The sequence below is a fragment of the Chionomys nivalis genome, chromosome 6 (genome assembly GCF_950005125.1).
Source record: "Chionomys nivalis chromosome 6, mChiNiv1.1, whole genome shotgun sequence".
Classification (NCBI taxonomy): domain Eukaryota; kingdom Metazoa; phylum Chordata; class Mammalia; order Rodentia; family Cricetidae; genus Chionomys; species Chionomys nivalis.
The window spans coordinates 27,315,927-27,335,582 of record NC_080091.1 but is presented as its reverse complement, the minus strand read 5'-3'; positions in this window follow the sequence as shown (position 1 = coordinate 27,335,582).

Genomic DNA, 19,656 nt, shown 5'->3' with positions numbered 1-19,656 from the left:
CCCCTTAATCCACTTGGAGTTGAGGTTTTTGCAAAATGGAAGATATGGATATAGTTTCAATACTCTAACTGCAACTATTTAATTTGACTAGCAGCATTTGCTGAATTGGCCATTTTCTCTAGTGTATATTTTTATCTTTGTTGCAAAAATTAAGTGTCCATAGCTATATGAACTTATTTCCATGTCTCCTGTTCTATTATGTTAATTCATGTCCCTGTGTTCAAATACCATGCATTTTTTAAATATATCCTGACAGCTCTCTATAGTACAACTTGAAATTTGGAATGGTGAAATAGCTAATACTTCTTTCATTGTTCAAGATTATTTTAGGAATCACAGAGGGTATTTCTTACTTTTAAGATTTTTTTAGTTTCTGTGATCAATTGTGTTATGATTTTGATGGACATTGCATTGAATCTGGATTACTTTTGGTAGGGTAACCATTTTCACAATATTATTCCTACCGATGCATGAGCATAAAAACTCTTTTGATTTTCAGACATCTCCTTCCATTTCTTTCTTCAGTGTCCTAAAGTTTTTATTATAAAATTTTCCACTTGTTTAGTTAGGGTTTTGCCAAGATTCTTTATTTTGTGAGGTTATTATGAAAAGTATTATTTCCCTGATTTCTTTCTCAGTATGCTTGTCATTTGTATGTAGGAAGACTATTGATTATTTTGTTCTAATTCTGTATCTGGATGCTTTAATGAAAGTGTTTGTCAGCTGTGGAATTTTCCTGGTAGATTCTTTTGAGTACTTTTTGTATAAAATCATACCCTCTGCAATTAAGGATACTTTAAATTCTTCTTTTCCTATTTGTATCACCTAGACATCAGTTGTTTTATTATTCTAGCTAAAGCTTCAAGCATTATTTTGAAAATGGTTGCAGAGAGTGGACATCATTGTCTTGTTCCTAAATTACTGGAAATTCTTTGAACTTTCTGTTTAGAATGTTGCCTGATGTGGGCAGGCTGTAAATTACTTTTTGTGTTGAGATAGTTACTCACATCCCCAGTCCTTTTGGGACTTTTATCCTAAAGGATAGTAGATTTTTGTCAAAGGCCTTTTTTACATATAATTGGATCATCATGTGACTGCTGTTTATTTATTTACATATGTTGCATGATCCCTACATCTATGGAATGAGGCCTACTTAATCATAATAGCTAATCCTTTAAATGTTTTATTTAACTTGTTTTTCAAGCACTTTATTGGGAATTTTAATATATCTGTATAAAAGGGACTTTGATCTCTAATTTCCTTTTTTATTCTCAGTGTTAGAGATGTTGAGATAGCAGGATAATGGTGGCTTCATAGAAAGAATTTTCACTCATGTGTACTATCATATCACTGGGCAAATAGCAGAAGTTTGATTTCTTCCTTTCCAATTTGTATCTTCTTGATCTTCTTTTGTTGTCTTTTTGCTCTAGCTAGGACTTCAATGACTATATTAAATACATACGTAGAGAGTGGGCAGCCTTGTTTTTTCCTAAGTTTACTGGAATTGTTTTAGTTTTCATTTAATTTTATATTACTTGTTGGCTCGCTGTATATTGCTTTTATTATGTTTAGATAAGTTACTTGTATCACTGATCTCTCCAAGGTCTTTATCATGAAGTTGTGTGGGATTTTGGCAAAGGCCCTTTCAATATCTAATGAGATGATCATATTTTTTTCTTTTAGTTAATTTATATGATAGATTACACTGATAGATTTTTGTATGTTGAATCACCATTCTTACATCTCTGCGATGAAGCCAACTTGATCTTGGTGGATTATTTTTTGTGATGTGTTCTTGAATTCAGTTTGCCAATATTTTATTGAGTATTTTTCCAACAGTGTCCATGAGGGACCCTGTTTCTATAATTCTCTTTCTTGGTTGAGCCATTATGTGGTTTGTGTATCAGTTTATTATAGCCTCATAAAAAGAGTGTGGCAATGTTCTTTCTGTTTCTATTGTGTGGTACATTTTGAGGAGTATTGATATTACCTCTTCTTTGACGTTCTTGTAGAATTCTGTGTAGAAACCATCCAATTCTGGAATTTTATTTTGTTTTATTTTATTTTGAGGAAGAGAATTTGATGACTACTTCTATTTCCTTAAGACTTATAGATCTATTTAAATTGCTCATCTGGTCTCAATATAATTTTGGTATGTGGGACCTATCCAGATAATTGTACACTTCTTTTCGATTTGTTAATTTTGTGGAGTACAAGTTTTTGAAGTACAACCTAATGATTCTCAGAATTTCCTCAGTGTCTGTTGTTATGTATGCCTTTTCATTTCTTATTGTGTTAATTTGGGTATTATCTCTCTGCCTTTTAATTCATGTGGCTAAGGGTTTGTCTAGCTGTTTGATTTTCTTAAAGAACCAGCTCTTTGTTTAATTGATTCTTTATTTTGTTTTCTTTGTTTCTATTTTATTGACTTTAGCCCTCCATTTGATTATTTCCTGTTATCTACTCCTCCTGGGTGAGAGTCTGCTTCTTTTTGTTCTAGAGCTTTCAGGTGTGCTGTTAACTTGCTAGTGTGAGATTTCTCCACTTTATGGAGGCACTTAGTTCTATGAACTTTTTACTTTACACTACTTTCACAGTGTCCCATAGGTTTGGGTATGTTGTGCACTTATTTTCATTGAATTCTAGAAGTACAAAAGCATCATGCATTCGGATTAGCATGGAAATGGTATGATTATTAAGGAAAAATGCCACATTCTCATTAGTTCAAGATCTAGAGTCATATTTGGTAAGAGCTAACAAATCCCATTTGTGATATGTGTATTGCAAAAGGTCTTACGGGGACTCCAAAATTGTAGATTTAGTATTCCAATGGTGTTTTTATAGTTTAGATAATAATATAATAATATCCTTGCTCTCTTCTCCTTTCAGATCCTTCTATATAGCTCCTTTTCTCTTTTGCAATGTCCTATATTTAGACCAATGGTGTAGAGTAGGTAGCAGAGAACAAATACTTCCATGCTCATAAAAAGGACCATAAGGAGCTGCTCCTCTTACATCAGATCTTTATTGCTCCTCACTCCCTCTCTTTAGCTAAGGGCATTTGTTATTACACACCTTGAACAATGTTTGCTGTATGTAGTAACTGAACACGACCTAGATAAATGTTGTTCTACTGATTTTATTCAATTTTCTATCTCCAGTTTCCTTCAGAACATCATTGGGTAAATCGTTCTTGTCAGGAACCTTTAACAGAATTTATTCTGTGTTGTTTCTATATGGGTTTCTGACTTTAACACAATTCTTCTTGCTTCTTTATTTACATTGTTTGATAACTAATCTTGGTGAAAGAATTATATCAGAGGGCACATAAATTGCTAAGAGAGTAAACCTACCAAGGCAAGAACCCACTCTAGTTTAAGAATAAGCATAATTTTAGTTGAAAGTTTTGCTTTTATCCTTAAAGAATTATTGAGTTTTGTACAGAATGATTACCTATACATGAAAGAACCGTGTCATTGAAACCTTCAAAAGGAATAGAATTTTATTTTTTCTTTCGCAAATGTTGTAGATTATTACCCATTTAATGATAATTGTTCTTCTATTATCCATGAAGCCATCTGTTCAATTTCTATGGAGATCACTAAAAATAATGCAATGATAATAAAAGTCAAACCCATTTTGATAACTTGGAACTACCGAAAGATTCAATTTATATTGCATGTTATTATTCTGTAATGACATGAAAGACTAAATATATATACATATCTGTATATATTTTATGTATAATATATATGTCTTTTTTAGTACCTCGTATAACCCTAGGTTCCTGAGTATGAAAAAGAGCCCTCTTACAAGGATTATAGCAACAAGAAGCAGTTCAGTTGATCAATGCACAAGGATCTAAAATGCACTTTCACAAAAATGTGTGTACAAACCATTTGGTGGAAAATTCATTAGTGTTGACATTTGGTAAGAGTATTGTTTTCAAAGCAGGTTTTAATTGAAACAGAAAGACATTACTACCATTTTCAGTGTCTGCCCTTTAGCCACTCATGTATCCTCCCTCCAATTCCTCCCATAACCCCTAACTCTAAACTGAGAGACATTTTCTCTGATTAATATTGTTACATGCATCTATACATGTACTTGTATGTTTGTGTGTACAAATATATTAATAAGTCCTGTTGAGTTTGTGTCTGTTTTTATTTGTATATGGTTTCAGAGCAGACTAATCTGCATTGGACAACCAATAAAAGGGCTCATCCCTGTGAGAAGTTAATTCTCCTTTCCCATGAATTATTAACTGCTCATAGTTCACAGTCTATTAGTTAATTCTGAAACTCCATGTTGTTTTCCATCTTCCACAGTAATGTGTCTATTGATATTCTCATTGTCCAGGTCTGTTTTATGCAACCATCTCAAGGACTGACTGTTTAACAGTAAAGCTCCTGATATTATGGCTTTTACATTTTGTGTTCCCTATCTGATCCAAGAGATATAGATGCAAGAGCTTCGATGTAGATTTATCTATTGGAGTGAATATGTCACAATCTGTTGATATCTGCATTGTGTCTAGATGTAGCTTTCTGTGATGGTCTGCATTTTGTGTAAAGAGAGTCGTTTTGGTGTAAAGCAGTTACACGCACACCTGAAGATTTTCGGGTAGGAACTACAGATGAGAGAGAACATATAGTGTTTGTCTTTCTACATTTGTATTACCTTCCAATAAAATCTATTCTAAACCCATATAAATCCATGTTTTTTTTTCTTTACAGTTGAATAGTATTCTATTGTACATGGTTACCATGTTTTCATTGTCAGTTCCTCTGTAGAAAGACATTTAGTGTATTTCCTGGGTATTGTGAATTGGTGTCAATGAACATTGCTAAGCAAGGGTTCTAGTAAGAGAATCTCAAGTTCTTTGTACATACGACAATGATTAGTAATATCTACAACTTATTTAAGTTTTATTAATTTATTTTTAGGTTTTTTTTTGAGGATTCTCCACATGGATTTCCATAAGGCTACACCAAATTGTATTTAATTTGATATCTACTTTTTCAGTTATTGACTTAGCAAAACGGTCTTGATTCTAAATCCCATCGCTTGAATATTATTTTTTTTCTATTCTTTAACTTTCAGGTGGTACCTTTCTTTCAAGACCTTCTCTGTATGTGGAATTGATTTAATTGTTCTGAATTTGTTAGTACATGTGTTAGTATTTAAGCCAGGGCCACCTCCAGTTGCATCTCCCTGCCCTGCTCCTACAAAAGTGACACCTACTTGCCAATAAATAATACTACACCTATAACAATTTTCTGAAAACTGTAACAGAAGTAAGTTCATTTACAAACAAATAAATAAATTTGAAAATTGCAAACAAACCCCAAGATGACTGTAGACAATATCACCATCTAGAAATTTAACATTTTTTATTTACATTATAAATGGAATTCTGCAAGAATTACAAGAGTTACCCTGCACATGTTTTTTTGTGATCATTGAACTCATTTTGTTCTTCATATTATATCATTAAAGAAATGATTTGGTAAAAAAGCCAAGATTGAGAAACTTGTAGAAATTATACAATCTTTACAGGCTAGTAATGGGAAGTTAGCTGAAAGAATTCATACCATAGAAATTGATAGTTTTAATTTGACAGAAAAAATTCAATCCATGTCAATTGGCTATGAAACTTTACAACAGGGTATTGAGAAATTATCTGAAAGAATTCATGCTGTTAAAATTGACAATGAAAATCTGTTAAAATGTTATGATAAGTCAACTGATAGAACATCTCTCCAGGAAAGAAATCTGTATGCCATCCAAATAATATCTAAATGTAAGAAGTTATTATTAAGGAAAAAATAAAATCTTAGAATTCCATGTGCAGAATGAGGATCAGAAATTATTTGTTTCAATGAAATTATTAGAAATATTCACATGTCAAGATATTCATGCTTTACAAAATACAGTGATTAAAAGCTTTGAACTGATTGAGGAAATTGTCAGAACTGATAAGCAAGAAGAGGATGTACAGGCAAAGGATGTATCATTGCCAGTACCTCTCAGGGTCAGAGATACTTGCCAAGAGTTTTAGCAAATATGCAATACACTAATGGATACAAAGAATGTAAATGGAAATCTATCTGTATGAAAAATCTAAAAGAAATTAAACAAGCTTTAGTATCTTATAGCATGCCTTCACCATTTGTTAGGGAGATGATAAGGACACGGACTTCTAGCAATAAGGTTACTCCACATGATTTACTTCAATTAGTCTCAGTGGTTCTTGAAGATGGACTGCAGTTACCATGGAAGTGCAAAGGGAGAGAGGAGACTAAAGCCTTAGAACAGCAGGAAATGATCAAATGATCTGAGGTTCCCCAAGATCAAATACTTAGCGAGGACTGTTATGCAGATCCACAAATTCAAGTTATTTATAATGAGTACATTGTGTCCCTATGCCTTACAGCATGCTTAAATGTTTGGGACCAGTTTCAAGAACCATGAAGAACTGAATCATATACTAAGGTTAAACAAGGCCCAAGAGAACCCTTTATTGACTTTTTACAAAAGATTAACTAAAGCTGTTAAAATAGAGTTAACATATCCAGAAGATAGACGAATACTTATTGAATGTCTAACTTTTGAAAATGCCAACACAAAATGCAAAAAGATACCTGGACCTTAAAGTTCAGATCAGCACCAATAGATGAATTGATCCTACACACAGTAAATGTTAAGTCATTTGACTATAATACTGAGGCTTGGGTACAAGAAGCAATTTTTTAAAGGTGTGAAGAGACATCCAAATGCCAAATGCTTCAATTGTAGTAAAATAGGACATCTGAGAAGTGATTGCAGACAAATGTTCCTAGAAATAATGTTTCCCCTGGGAATGACAAAATTCCGTCTCAGTCCTCTGGAGTATGTAGAAGACGTGGCAAAGACCAACACTGAACCAATGAGTGTAGATCAACAAGAGACAAACAAGGCAACCCATTACCATTAGGAAACTCCATGGAAGGCCTCTAACAGGCTCCCAGGTCAAATATCATCCTGTCATTTCCAGTCACTGTGGAAGACATGTCCTGCCAAAAAAAATTAAAAATCCAATGCCTGTTATAAAAAAGAAAAAAAAAACACACACAAATACTATTCTGGATAATGGAGTAAATATGGAGAACGCATCAAAAATTCCAAAAGAAAATAGGCATATTTCTATAAATGATCAAAGATCAAATATGAGGGTATAAATAAATAACATTGTAATTGAATGATTACTGGAAATGGGTATAGATGGGAATATTATTGTTCTAGAATCTTGACACCCAAATTTGCCTCTCCAGGAGGCAGATTTCTATTCCTAGGAATTGGAAACCTATCTTAAGTAAAACAAAGCATGAGATGGGACAAAAGAACAGAAAGGAAGTCTGAGGTCATATGTGGCTAATATAGCAATGAGTATATGGGACTGTGATCTGTTGAAACAATGAAATACCCAGATTAACATTCCTGAAGTCTCAGAAATAGAATATAAACCAACTCATGTTTTCTTGAAAGAATATTGCAAGGCACTATAAAAAACAGTCACAAGTCATTCAGATTGTACAAAAACACAAAACAACTGACAAAACTTCAGATGTACCAATGGACCTAACTTTAAAATGGTTAACAGAGGAACCAATATTGGTTAAATAATGACCTTTAACATAAGAGAAACTGCAGACTTTAGAACAGCTGGTACAGGAGCAACTAGATGCTCACCATATTGAAGACTCCACCAGTCCCTGGAATTCTCCTGTATTTGATGTTAAAAATAAATCTGGAAAATGGAGAATAAGCTGTCTAAGAGCTGTCAAAAAGGTTACTCAACCAATGGGCACTCTATAATCTGGATTTCCTTTGTCTTCCCTATTACCTAAAAGATGGACTCTCATAGTTATTGATTTAAAGGATTGTTTCTTCACTATACCCTACAAGAAAAGGAAAGAGAAAAAATTGCCTTCACAGTGCCTACTTATAATAATTTTAAGTCCACTAGGAGATATCAATGGAGGGCCCTCCCCCAGGGAATGCTAGCCTCACCCTGTGCCAATATTTTGTAAGTTAGCCATTGGAAATAATACATAAGCAATTTCCTAAATCTATACATTAACATTACATTGATGACATTTTGCTTTCTGAATATAGATATGTAGATATTTTAGAAAGAATTTTTGAAGAAATAAAATTTTGCTTAAATGAGGATTACAAATTGCTCCTGAAAATACAAAGAGGAGATTCTTTCAATTACCTAGTTTATGAATAGGCTTATAGAAAATTAGAACTCAAAGAGTGCAAATTAGGAGAGATTGATTGTGGACTCTTAATGACTTTCAGAGATTTCCAGGAGACATTTCCAATCTATGTCCCATTTCTGGGATAATACCTGATCTAAAAGATCATTTAAACAAAAGCTTAGATTTTGTTAGATGGTGGCAAAGATTTAAATAGTCCCAGGGAATTAAAAGTTGAAGCTGAGAAAGAATTAACAAAATTAACTTAAAAATAAGATTAAAATTTAAAGGATTCAAACTACTCAAAATTATTGAATAAAATCAAATATTTGAAAGAAAAATGTTTCTTGCTTTTAGAACATATCAGAATGGATGGTATTAGAAATTTAACTGTAGACATACAGGTCAGTGGAATGAAGCTAAGGATACAGCAATGTTCTCTTAATTTTGTACTGTATTAGTTCATCTTATTGTTATTGTGAATAAATAGATGATAGAAATGGCTTAAATTTGTAAATATTTATTTCCTTTAATTTTCGGACATTTCAGTCCTTCATGATATAGAGGATTGAAGCAGAGAAGTTCTCATCTTGGCAGATTATTGGAAGAGTAAAACTATAACAGAAAGGAGGCAGGGTAGCCCTTATATATCATAGTTCCTTTAGTCCACAATAGTGTATTTAAATCTCGCTTCTATCAGCAGATTAATGAATTCATTTTGTCTGAGCCCTCATGAACTAATATCTGTGGAAATCCCCCTTAACATACCCAGCATAGTGATTTACCATTACCATAGGCATTCCTAAATCTAGCTACATTGATTGATAACAGTCTTCTGATTTTCAGCAATGGAACAAAAAACCATTTGCTAGAAAAATAGAAAATTTATGTTTAATCTCAAGAATTTCACACAGTTATACAACAGAATGTGAATATATTGGCCAACCATTTCCTCTCTTTAATTTTTCAACTTCTTCTACCTCATGTGTTTCCCTCCCAAGTTCAAGGACTTTTAAATGTTTTGTTTTTCTGTCTTAGTGACAGTGTCCTTTGCTTTACAGAAGCTTCTCAGTCTCAGGAGGTCCCATTTATTCAATGATGTCCTTAGTGTTTGTGCTGCTGGGGTTATACGTAGGAAGTGGTCTCCTGTGCCCATGCGTTGTAGAGTACTTCCCACTTTCTCTTCTATCAGGTTCAGTGTGTTCGGACTGATATTGTCTTTAATCCATTTGGACTTGAGTTTTGTGCATGGTGATAGATATGGATCTATTTTCATTCGTGATCCTAGAGAAGCTAAATAAGAAGGTGAACCCTTCCCCCCCAAAAAAACATAAGCATCCTCCTGAATATTAACCTTCATCAGGCGATGAAAGAAGACAGAGACAGAGACCCACATTGGAGCACTGGACTGAAGTCTCACGATCCAAATGAGGAGTAGAAGGAGAGAGAGCACGAGCAAGGAACTCAGGACCGCGAGGGGTGCACCCACACACTGAGACAATGGGTATGTTCTATCGGGAACTCACCAAGGCCAGCTGGCCGGGGTCTGAAAAAGCATGGGACAAAACTGGACTCGCTGAACATAGCGATCAATGAGGACTACTGAGAACTCATGAACAATGGCAATGGGTTTTTGATCCTATTGCACGTACTGGCTTTGTGGGAGCCTAGGTAGTTTGGATGCTCACCTTACTAGACCTGGATGGAGGTGGGTGGTCCTTGGACCTCCCACAGGGCAGGGAACCCTGATTGCTCTTTGGGCTGAAGAGGGAGGAAGACTTGATTGGGGGAGGGGGAGGGAAATGGGAGGTGGTGGCGGGGAAGAGGCAGAAATCTTTAAGAAATAAATTAATTAATTAAAAAATGTTTTGTTTTTATTAACTTGCTGAGTATTTCATAAAATTTATTTTGGTAATATTCACCACCTCATGCATATTTTTTAAGAGTCTTTCCAATCACTCTTCACCAAATTTCATATCCTTGCCGCCTTTAATACAATTGAGTCTAGTTTGTGTTGGCCCCACTACTCCTGGACATAGATCCATCACTAAAGTGTTGTTGATATATAGATTATCACACCAATGAAGAAAGCTTAATTTTTCTTCTCCAAGCAGCAACTAAATGTCAATAACTCCTCAGAGAGAGGTAGGATTTTCTTTCCTCTGACCCTCTTCCATGTATGGATTTTGTGTAGTTTGATCTTGTAAAATTTCTGTGCATTGTGTTGTTTGCTTTGCATAGACTTGGATGTTTAAGTACCTAATGCCTAAGTAGTAGCTCTGTTTGGGTATGTTCAGTAGGTGAGGCATTGTTCAAGGAAGTGTTATTGTAGGAGGGCTTTGAGGTTTATCTACTTGTTATTTCTGATCAAATCTGATTCCCACTTATGTATCTTGTAAACTCTTAGAATACAGATTCCAACTCCAGCCATCATATTTTCCTCTTCCTGCCATGTTGTCCCCATCAGTACAGAGCATAACTGCATAAATCCATTAACCACAATAAACTCTACCTTCTATAAGTTTTTTCAGTCACTATATTTAATCACTCCAATTAAAAAGGTAAATAATATACCACATTTTCCTTATTCAATCTTTGGTCAAGGGGAATTTAGGTTGTTTCCAGGTTCTTGCAATGACAAACATGTCCAGGTGGTACGACTGAGCATCCTTTGGGTATATACCCAAAGTGGTATTGCTGGGTCAGGAGGAAACTTCTTTCCTAATTTTCTGCGAAATTGCCATACTGATATCCAAAGGAGCTGTACCAAGTTGCACTCCTAGCAGAATTGCAGACGTGTTCCCTTTACCCACATCCTTTCCAGCATAAGTTGTCTTCAGTGTTTTTGATCTTGGCCATTCGTATAGGTATAAGATGGAATCTCAGAATTGTTTTGATTTGCTTTTCTCTGATGGCTAAGGATTTCGAGCATTTCATTAAGGATCTTTCAGCCATTTTAGATTCCTCTATTGAGAGTTCTCTGTTTAGGTCTGTAACCATTTTTATTGGATTATCTATTCTTTCGTAGATCAATTTTTTGAGTTCTTTGTATATTTTGAAGATCAGCTGTCTGTCCAATGTGGGGTTGGTGAAAGTTGTTTCCCATTATGTAGGCTGCTGTTTTGTCTTATTGACCATGTCCTTTGCTCTACAGAAGCTTTTCAGTTTCTTGAGGCACTATTTATTATTGTTTCTCTCAGAGTCTGTGTTACTGCGGTTATATTTAGGAAGTGGTCTCCTGTGCAAATGTACTTCCCACTTTCTCTTCTATGAGGTTCAGTGTGGCTGGCTTTATGTTGAGGTCATCAATCCATTTGGACTTGAGTTTTGTGCATGGTAATAGACAAGGATCTATTTTCATTCTTCCACATGTTGATATCCAGTTATGCCAGCACCATTTGTTAAATATGCTTTTTTCCATTTTATATTTTTTGCTTTTATGTCAGGTGTTCATAGTTGTGTGGATTAATATCTGTGACTTCGATTTCTTTCTGTTGGTCCTCCTGTTTTTATACCAATACCAGGCTGCTTTCAGTACTGTAGCTCTGTAGCAGGGTTTGAAGTCAGGGATTGTGATACCTCCTGAAGTTCCTTTATTGTACAAGATTGTTTTGGTTTTCCTGGTTTTTTTGTTTTTTCATAAGAAGTTGAGTACCCTTCTCGCAAGGTTCGTGAAGAATTCTGCTGTGATTTTGATGGGCATTGCCTTGAATCTTTAAATTGCTTTTGGTAAGATTGCCAGTTTACAATGTTAATTCTACCTATTCAGGAACATGGGAGATTTTTCCATTTTCTGGTGTCTTCCTCATTTTTTTTCTTCAAAGATTTAAAATTACTTTCATATAGGTCTTTCACGTGCTTGGTTAGAGCTTTTATGAGATATTTTATGCTATTTGTGGCTATTGTGAATGTGATGATCTTCTGATTTTTTCTCAGCCCATTTATCATCTGTGTAAAAGAGGGCTACTAATTTTTTTGGAGTTAATCTTGTATCCTGCTACATTACACAATGGAGTACTACACAGGAGAAAAAAAAATAAAGACATCTTGAAATTTTCAGACAAATCGTTTGATCTAGAAAACATTATATTGAGTGAGATAACCCAGACCCAGAAAGACAATTATCATATGTACTCACTAATAAGTGGTTTTTAAAAATAAAGGAAAAAAATGAAACAGCCTACAATTCACCATCCTAGAGATCTTAGACAACAATGGGGACCCTAAGAGAGACATACATGGATCTAATCTACATTGGAAGTAGAAAAAAACAAGATCTCCTCAGTAAATTGGGAGGGTGGCGACCATGGGAGTGAACTGAAGTGGAGGGAAAAGGAAGTAAGGGGAGAAGAGATAAAAAAAAAAAAAAAAAAAAAAAGACATTAAAAAGTTAAATAATGCATGCTGTCACTGTCTTTGTGGTTCATATGTGTATATGCTCTGTTATGTTAGGAGAACACTTATCTTGAAGTTATCACCACTCTGTGTCTTCTAGTCTTCTCACCTTCTCTTGCACATAGATTCCTGATCTTTGAGAGGAAGGGTATGATATAACTGTCTCCTTTACTGGTAAGTTTTTCCCATCTCTTTTGTCTATGTACTGATCAGTTGTGGGCCTCTGTGCTAATTACCATTGACTGTAAGAGAAAGCTTTTTTGATGAAGGCTAAGTGATACATGACCTATACGTTTAGTAATGAGTCACTGGGATTCATTCCTTGTGACTGTCAAACACAATACTTTTTTTTTTTTTACTTTTATACATACAAGAAATTGGTCTTCTTTTATTTGTTTTATTTTAAGAAGTCTGACTTACTGTAGAGTGAGAGTAAGCAGCAACAACTTTGTGATACTGTGGGGTTGAGCAGCTTCCCTAGTGGAAATTTCATTCTCACATCATATTAGATTCTCTGGGTAAGGAAGAAGGAGATTAGAGGAAAAGCCATATCCATCCCTTGTCATTATGATTACACAATGCAAGAACATATGTAATGTGACAGAATATTATATAACACTTCAGTTTTACTATACAAGAAAATTTAATCATATTTATTTTAAAACCGTATTATGCTTTCAAAATGATAGGAATTATATAAAAGATGGATTGTTAAATTTTAAAAGGTATAATAACCATATCTCCATACATTTGACAAATCTGCACAGTGGGAACTGACAGACTGGCAATTATTGTTAAATATATAGTAATTTCTCACAAATAGACTTAACCTACTGAACTGTATATCATTGAAGTAAATCCTTCTGCCTCACTATGTCTTCCTATGTGTTATCCTAAGCTACCCCTTTCATCTTCCCTCACTGTTCTAAGACTGTGGATACTCCCCTTTGGATCTATGCGTATTATCCAGGTTCTGAATTATCTTACTGTTTCTACTGACCAAACAAATATTTGTGGCAGACAATAAACTTTGAAATAAGGCAGATTGAGAGATACCTCAGCAGAAAAACACATATGAAGATATTTTTAGTATATTGCCTAAATGTATGCAATGACTCACTCTAGTGTTAGAGAACACTGAGCAAAGATGTTTCCCCACATCCTCTAAAAAGCTTACAGGAAATGAACAGCAAATTGACATCTTTTAATATAGAGTTTTTGGATGAATATTGCAGAAAGTGATGTAGAAAAATATGAAAGAAAAATCTAATTATATTCCTTGTTTCTAGGTTGTGTTTTCTGACTGTACCTTAGCAGTTGATTCATAAAGACATAGATTCAAGCTACAAATTCAAGCTACAAGAAAGCTCAACTTGTAAGAATAAGTTGCACCTTGAAGTCTAGAAACAGGCGGTCAAACAATCATGGTAATAGGGGTGATGAGATCACCCATGGTTAAAAGGTTTCTGCTCCTGAAATAGTCTCTTTTCGTTTACCTAGATTTTCCATGTCCAGCCGGCCCTCTGTTTGTATTTCAGGAAGCATAAGAGGAACAGTAGGAACTTTTATAATGATTATTATGTATTTCTTAAAATACGATATATTTCTTAAAAGTCAAAAATAGAAGCCAATAATAAAATTATTCATGTAAGCCAGGGAGGAAAAAAAGCAGTTAAAGTACAAATAAAGATGGCTTGAAGTATTCTGGGCCATTTGACTGCAAAAAAAAAAAAGTTTCTGCTCTTTACCTACTTCATACTTCCATGTCAGACCTAGGCATTCCAATATCGAGGATATAAGGTGAATATATCTGCTCTAGGCACTGCTCCTATCAAAAATCTGAACATACTTAGATATGTTGGCTTCATATAGATGTGGGAGAATGAGCCTTATAGAATTGGCTGTCATAAGTTATACAGGCAGTTGCAGCAAGTACTTTTCAATATTCAAAAGTTTGATGCAAAAAAAATTTATACTCCCACCAAAAGACAAAGTTATGTAATTGACAGAATCTGGTATCACTATATAAGGACTCTACAGAGACAGCAGAGGTGATATCCAAAATTATGAGTGTAGATTCTAACCTTGATGGAAATTGAGCAATAATTATCTATCTATCTATCTATCTATCTATCTATCTATCTATCTATCTATCTATCTTCTTCATCACCATCATCATCATCATCGTCATCTGTCTGTGTATATTTTAAATAGTTATGCAACAGGGGATGATAATATTCCTTGATAGAGTCATAGGCATCAAACTAAAACTATAATGATTAAGAATAAGAAACTCATTTTCAAGTTTTCCACCCAGGGTATCCAAGACATTCCCAAAATTGTATAAGTTATTGCTATTACTCTTCATTGCATCCCTGAACTTTAAGATAAGATCCATTTGTTGAAGACACCATACACTTTGGACATGGAACTAGGAAAAATCAGTCCGAAGCTGACCTGGAAACCTCCATGAAGACTGCCTCTCATAGTTATAGATAACAAAGGTGCTATGGAAGGTGCTAATAGAGTGAAGAAATAAATGGCCCTGCCCAACTGTAAAGCCTATGAACCAAAACAATAAGTATCCTGGCAAGATAATGTTGCAATAGTGATTCTTATATCTTGGGAGTAATCAAAAGCAATTTAAGTGGCCTTAAGAATGGTGAATAAGAACAAATTCATGTCTCATAGTGTAAACCTTGCCAAATTCCTATGGCTAGATATTTCATAGCTCATAGAGAAGGACCCATTTCTGGCAATTTTTTTAAATACATGTAATTGTATTCCAGAAAGTTATGCTTATATCAAAAGATAAGTGTGACTTTCACCACACATTCATGTACATATAAGTAACAAAAGTTGAATACTAGGTTATTAAAAATGAACCTAGTTCATTGAGTTTTTAAATGAAAAGAAGGAAAAGAGTAAATAATGTGATTATATTAAATATATATATATACATATGTATATATAGTGTATGTATATATATTTAAAAGACTCAAAGTTCAGTGAATGTAGGAGTGGAGGTGAAATGACAAAATGCATTATACATATGCTTGAACTTATCAAATAATAAAATAATACATTTAAATAGAAATTGGCACCTGAGTTCTACTATTCCCCTCTGTAGAGTCCCTTCTTACCTTCCCGATGTATCTTCCAAAGAAGGATGCAATCACACTAACTGTTCAATATTATAAAAATGAACCTAATGTGGTAATATACAGATTAATAGAAATGGGTTAAATTAATATGAGTTAGACAATAAGAAGCTAGAGGTAATGGACCAAGCAGCGATTTAATTAATACAGCCCGGAGGCCGGGAAGTGGCCCCACCTTCCATCACTTTTTAGATTTATTAGAAGGGCTGTATAAATGTTTCTGTGCTTAAGAAAACTTGCTCCAGCAAAGAACTTGGGCTTGATTCCTAGCACCCACATGGTAGTTCATTGCTTGTTCATTTCCCGGCCACCCAGTTTCCCGAAATAACCACATAGAAATTGTATTAATTAAATCACTGCTTGGCCAATCACTATAGCATATTTCTAGCAAGCTCTTACATATTAAATTAACCCATTTTCATTATTTTAAATTTTACCACAATGTTCCTGGCCTGCTGACAAAGTTCCAGCTGGCAACTCGTACCTTTTTCCTCTGGCTGCTTCATGGCATCTCCTGAATCTGTCTTCTTTTTCCCAGCATTCAGTTTAGTTTACCCTACCTAGCTCTACTCTACCCTATCACAGGCCAAGTCAGAATGTTTATTTATTAACCAATAAAAACAAGACATACACATAAAAACTTTTCTCACCAACTAATAAATATGTGTAACTTAAGTTCTGGGACCTTATGACCATTTTCACTTACAGAGGCACCAGAGAACTAAGTGACTCATGAACAAACAATCAGGCAATATATTCTTATATACAGAACATTTTGAAATCAAAAAGAAAAATAAAAGATCTATGAGGAACTACCAGAGAGTACTCAATAAAAAGATGCTATTTTTATCCTTATATCTCATGCAAGCTTTTTTCAAACACAATTTTGATTTTGAAGTGTTCCATATTACTCATTTTAGGAGAGACTCAAGGATTTTTCTTTTGAAATTATTGGAGGAGATTTCTTCTGAGCATCTACAGTCCTTATATATGTTCTCTGGTCTCTCTGATGGTTTACTGCTTGCTTGAGTCCAATTTATACTTCCACAGCACTGTCTTCATACATTTCTCTTTTTTCCAGTACTCTGATCTATAAAATATAATCTCTTTATTTCAACAGCTGTTTTTCCATCAAGATATTAACTATAATTGATCTGGACTTGTCATGCTTGTGTCAGACTGGGAACTTAGTGTGATTTTGTACATGGTATGGTTAGATGTTTGAAGAATGAAAGTCCTCATGGCAATCTGAAATAAAGCCATTATAGCTTCATGCTCAAAGGCAACTCTATTATATTAAATCCATCTTTGTTCTTCACATGTGCATTTACAGACTGGAAATTCAATACAGAATCCCCTACTTCCCCTCCTAGAAAAGATATCTTTTTTCTTTATTTTATTTTACACACCAACCACAGTTTCCTAACTCTCCTCTCCTCCAGTTCCCTCCCTCCAACTCAATATACCTTACCCCATCCACTCCTTCTCCATCTCCATTCAGATGGGGTAAGATCTCCCTTCAGAATCAACAAAGCTTGGCATATCAAGTTGAGGAAGGATCAAGTTTTTCCCCCTTGCATCAAAGCTGAACAAGGTATCCCATCATAGGGGATAGGTTTCAAAGAGCTAACTTATGTGTCGGGTACAGGTACTGGTCCCACTTCTATATACCTCCAAAAAGACCAAACTACACATCTGTTACCTAGATACAGAGGGTCTAGGTTGGTACCATGCTGGTTCCTTAGCTGTCTTCCTGTAGTTTCTGAGATCCTATAAGCTCAGGTCAACTGTCTCTGTGGGATTCCCCATTATGATTTTGATGACCCTTGTTTGTATAATCCCGCCTCCTTCTCTTCAATTGGGATCCCAGAGCTCATTTCAGTGCTTGCTTATAGATCTCTGCATCTGCTTCCATCAGGTAGTGGATGAAGGCTCTATGATGACAATTAGGGTAGTCACCAATCTGATTACAAGGACAGGCCAGTTCAGGCACCCTCCACATTATTGCTAAGAATCTTTGCTGGAGTCAGCCTTGTCAATTCATAGTAGTTTCCTTGGCACCAGGTTTCTCCCCAACCCCATACTAGCCCTTCTATCAAGATATATCTTTCATTACTCTCCCACTCAATCTCATCCCCAAGTCAACCATCCATATCTTCCTTGTTCTCTTTTCCCATACCCTCATCTCTACTCACCCCTGCCCCATGTTTACCCAGGAGACCAGGTATATTTCCCCTTACTATGGTGATGCATGCATATCCCTCTTAGGACCCTCCTTGTTACCTACCTTCTTTGGGTATTGGTTTTATAGCCTGATTGTCCTTTGCTATCTCTAATATTGATTTATGAGTGAATACATACCATGTTTATCTTTCTGGGTTTGGGTTACCTTACTCAGGATGATTTTTTTTTCTAGTTCCATCCATTTGCCTGAAAATTTTATGATGTCAGTGTTTCTTTCCACGGAGTAATAGACACACCACATTTTTATTATCCATTCTTCTGTTCAGGAACATTTTTGTTTCCATGTTCTGACTACTATATATAATGATGTTATGAAAGTAGTTGAGCCAGCAACCTTGTGGTATGGTTGAATATTCTTTGGGTATATGGCCAAGTGTGGTATCATGGGGTCTTGAGGCAGATAATGTCCCAATTTTCTGAAAAATTGCCATGCTTATTTCCAAAACAGCACCAGCATTAGAGGAGTGTTCCTCCTATTCCACATCCTCTCCAACATAGGATATTATTAGCATTTTTGATCTTCACCATTCTGATAGTATAAGATAGTATCTCAGAGTCTTTTTAATTTTTATTTCCCTGACAGCTAAAGATGTCAAACACTTCTTTATGTGAATCTTGGCCTTCTTCTGTTCAGAATTCTCTGCTTAAGTCTATACCCCATTTTTTTCATGTGATTATTCTGTATTTTGAGGTCTAGTTTCTTGAGTTCTTTATATCTTTAGGATATCAGTCCTCTGTAAGATGTGGTGCTGGAGAAGAACTTTTCCCATTCTGAAGATGCTGGTTTGTCTTACTGACAGTGTCTTTTTTCACCTTATAGAAGATTTTCAGTTTCAGGAGGTCCCATTGATTAACTGTTAATCTAGGTGTCTGTGTTACTGCTATTAAATTCAGGAAGTAGTATCCTGTACCAATACATTCAAGGCTACTTTGCACTTTCTCTTCTGTAAGCTTCAAGGTAACTGGATTTATGTTGAAGTCATCGATTCACTTGGACTTGAGTTTTTGGCAGGACAATAGATGAGATCAACTTGCAGTCTTCTACATGCTGCCATCCATTTTTGCTAGCACCATGTGTAGAAGATGCTGCCTTTTTCTCATTGTATACTTTTGACTTCTTTTTCAAAAATCCTGTGTTCATAAGTGTGTGGTTTATTTCAGGATCTTTGGTTTGATCCCATTGATCCACATTTCTGTTTCTATGCCAATACCAACCTGTTTTTATTAGTAAAGGTCTATAGTAAAACTTGAAGGTAGGGATGTTAATACTTCCAGAAGTTGCTATATTATACAGAATTGCTTTAGTTATCCTGTTTGTTGTTGTAGTTGTTGTTGTTGTCATTGTTTTTCCATATGAAGTTGAGTACTGTTCTTTCAAGATCTGTGAGGAATTGTGTTGGAGTTTTGACAGGATTGCATTAAATCTGTAAATTGCTTTTGGTAAGATTGCCATTTTAATATGTTAATCGTATGAAACCATGAACATGGGATATATTTCCATATTCTGATCTTTTCCTGAATTTCCCTCTTCAGAGACTTAAGATTCTTGTCATATAGGTCTCTCACTTGTTGGGTTATGTTACTCCATGATACTTTACATTATTTGTGGCTAT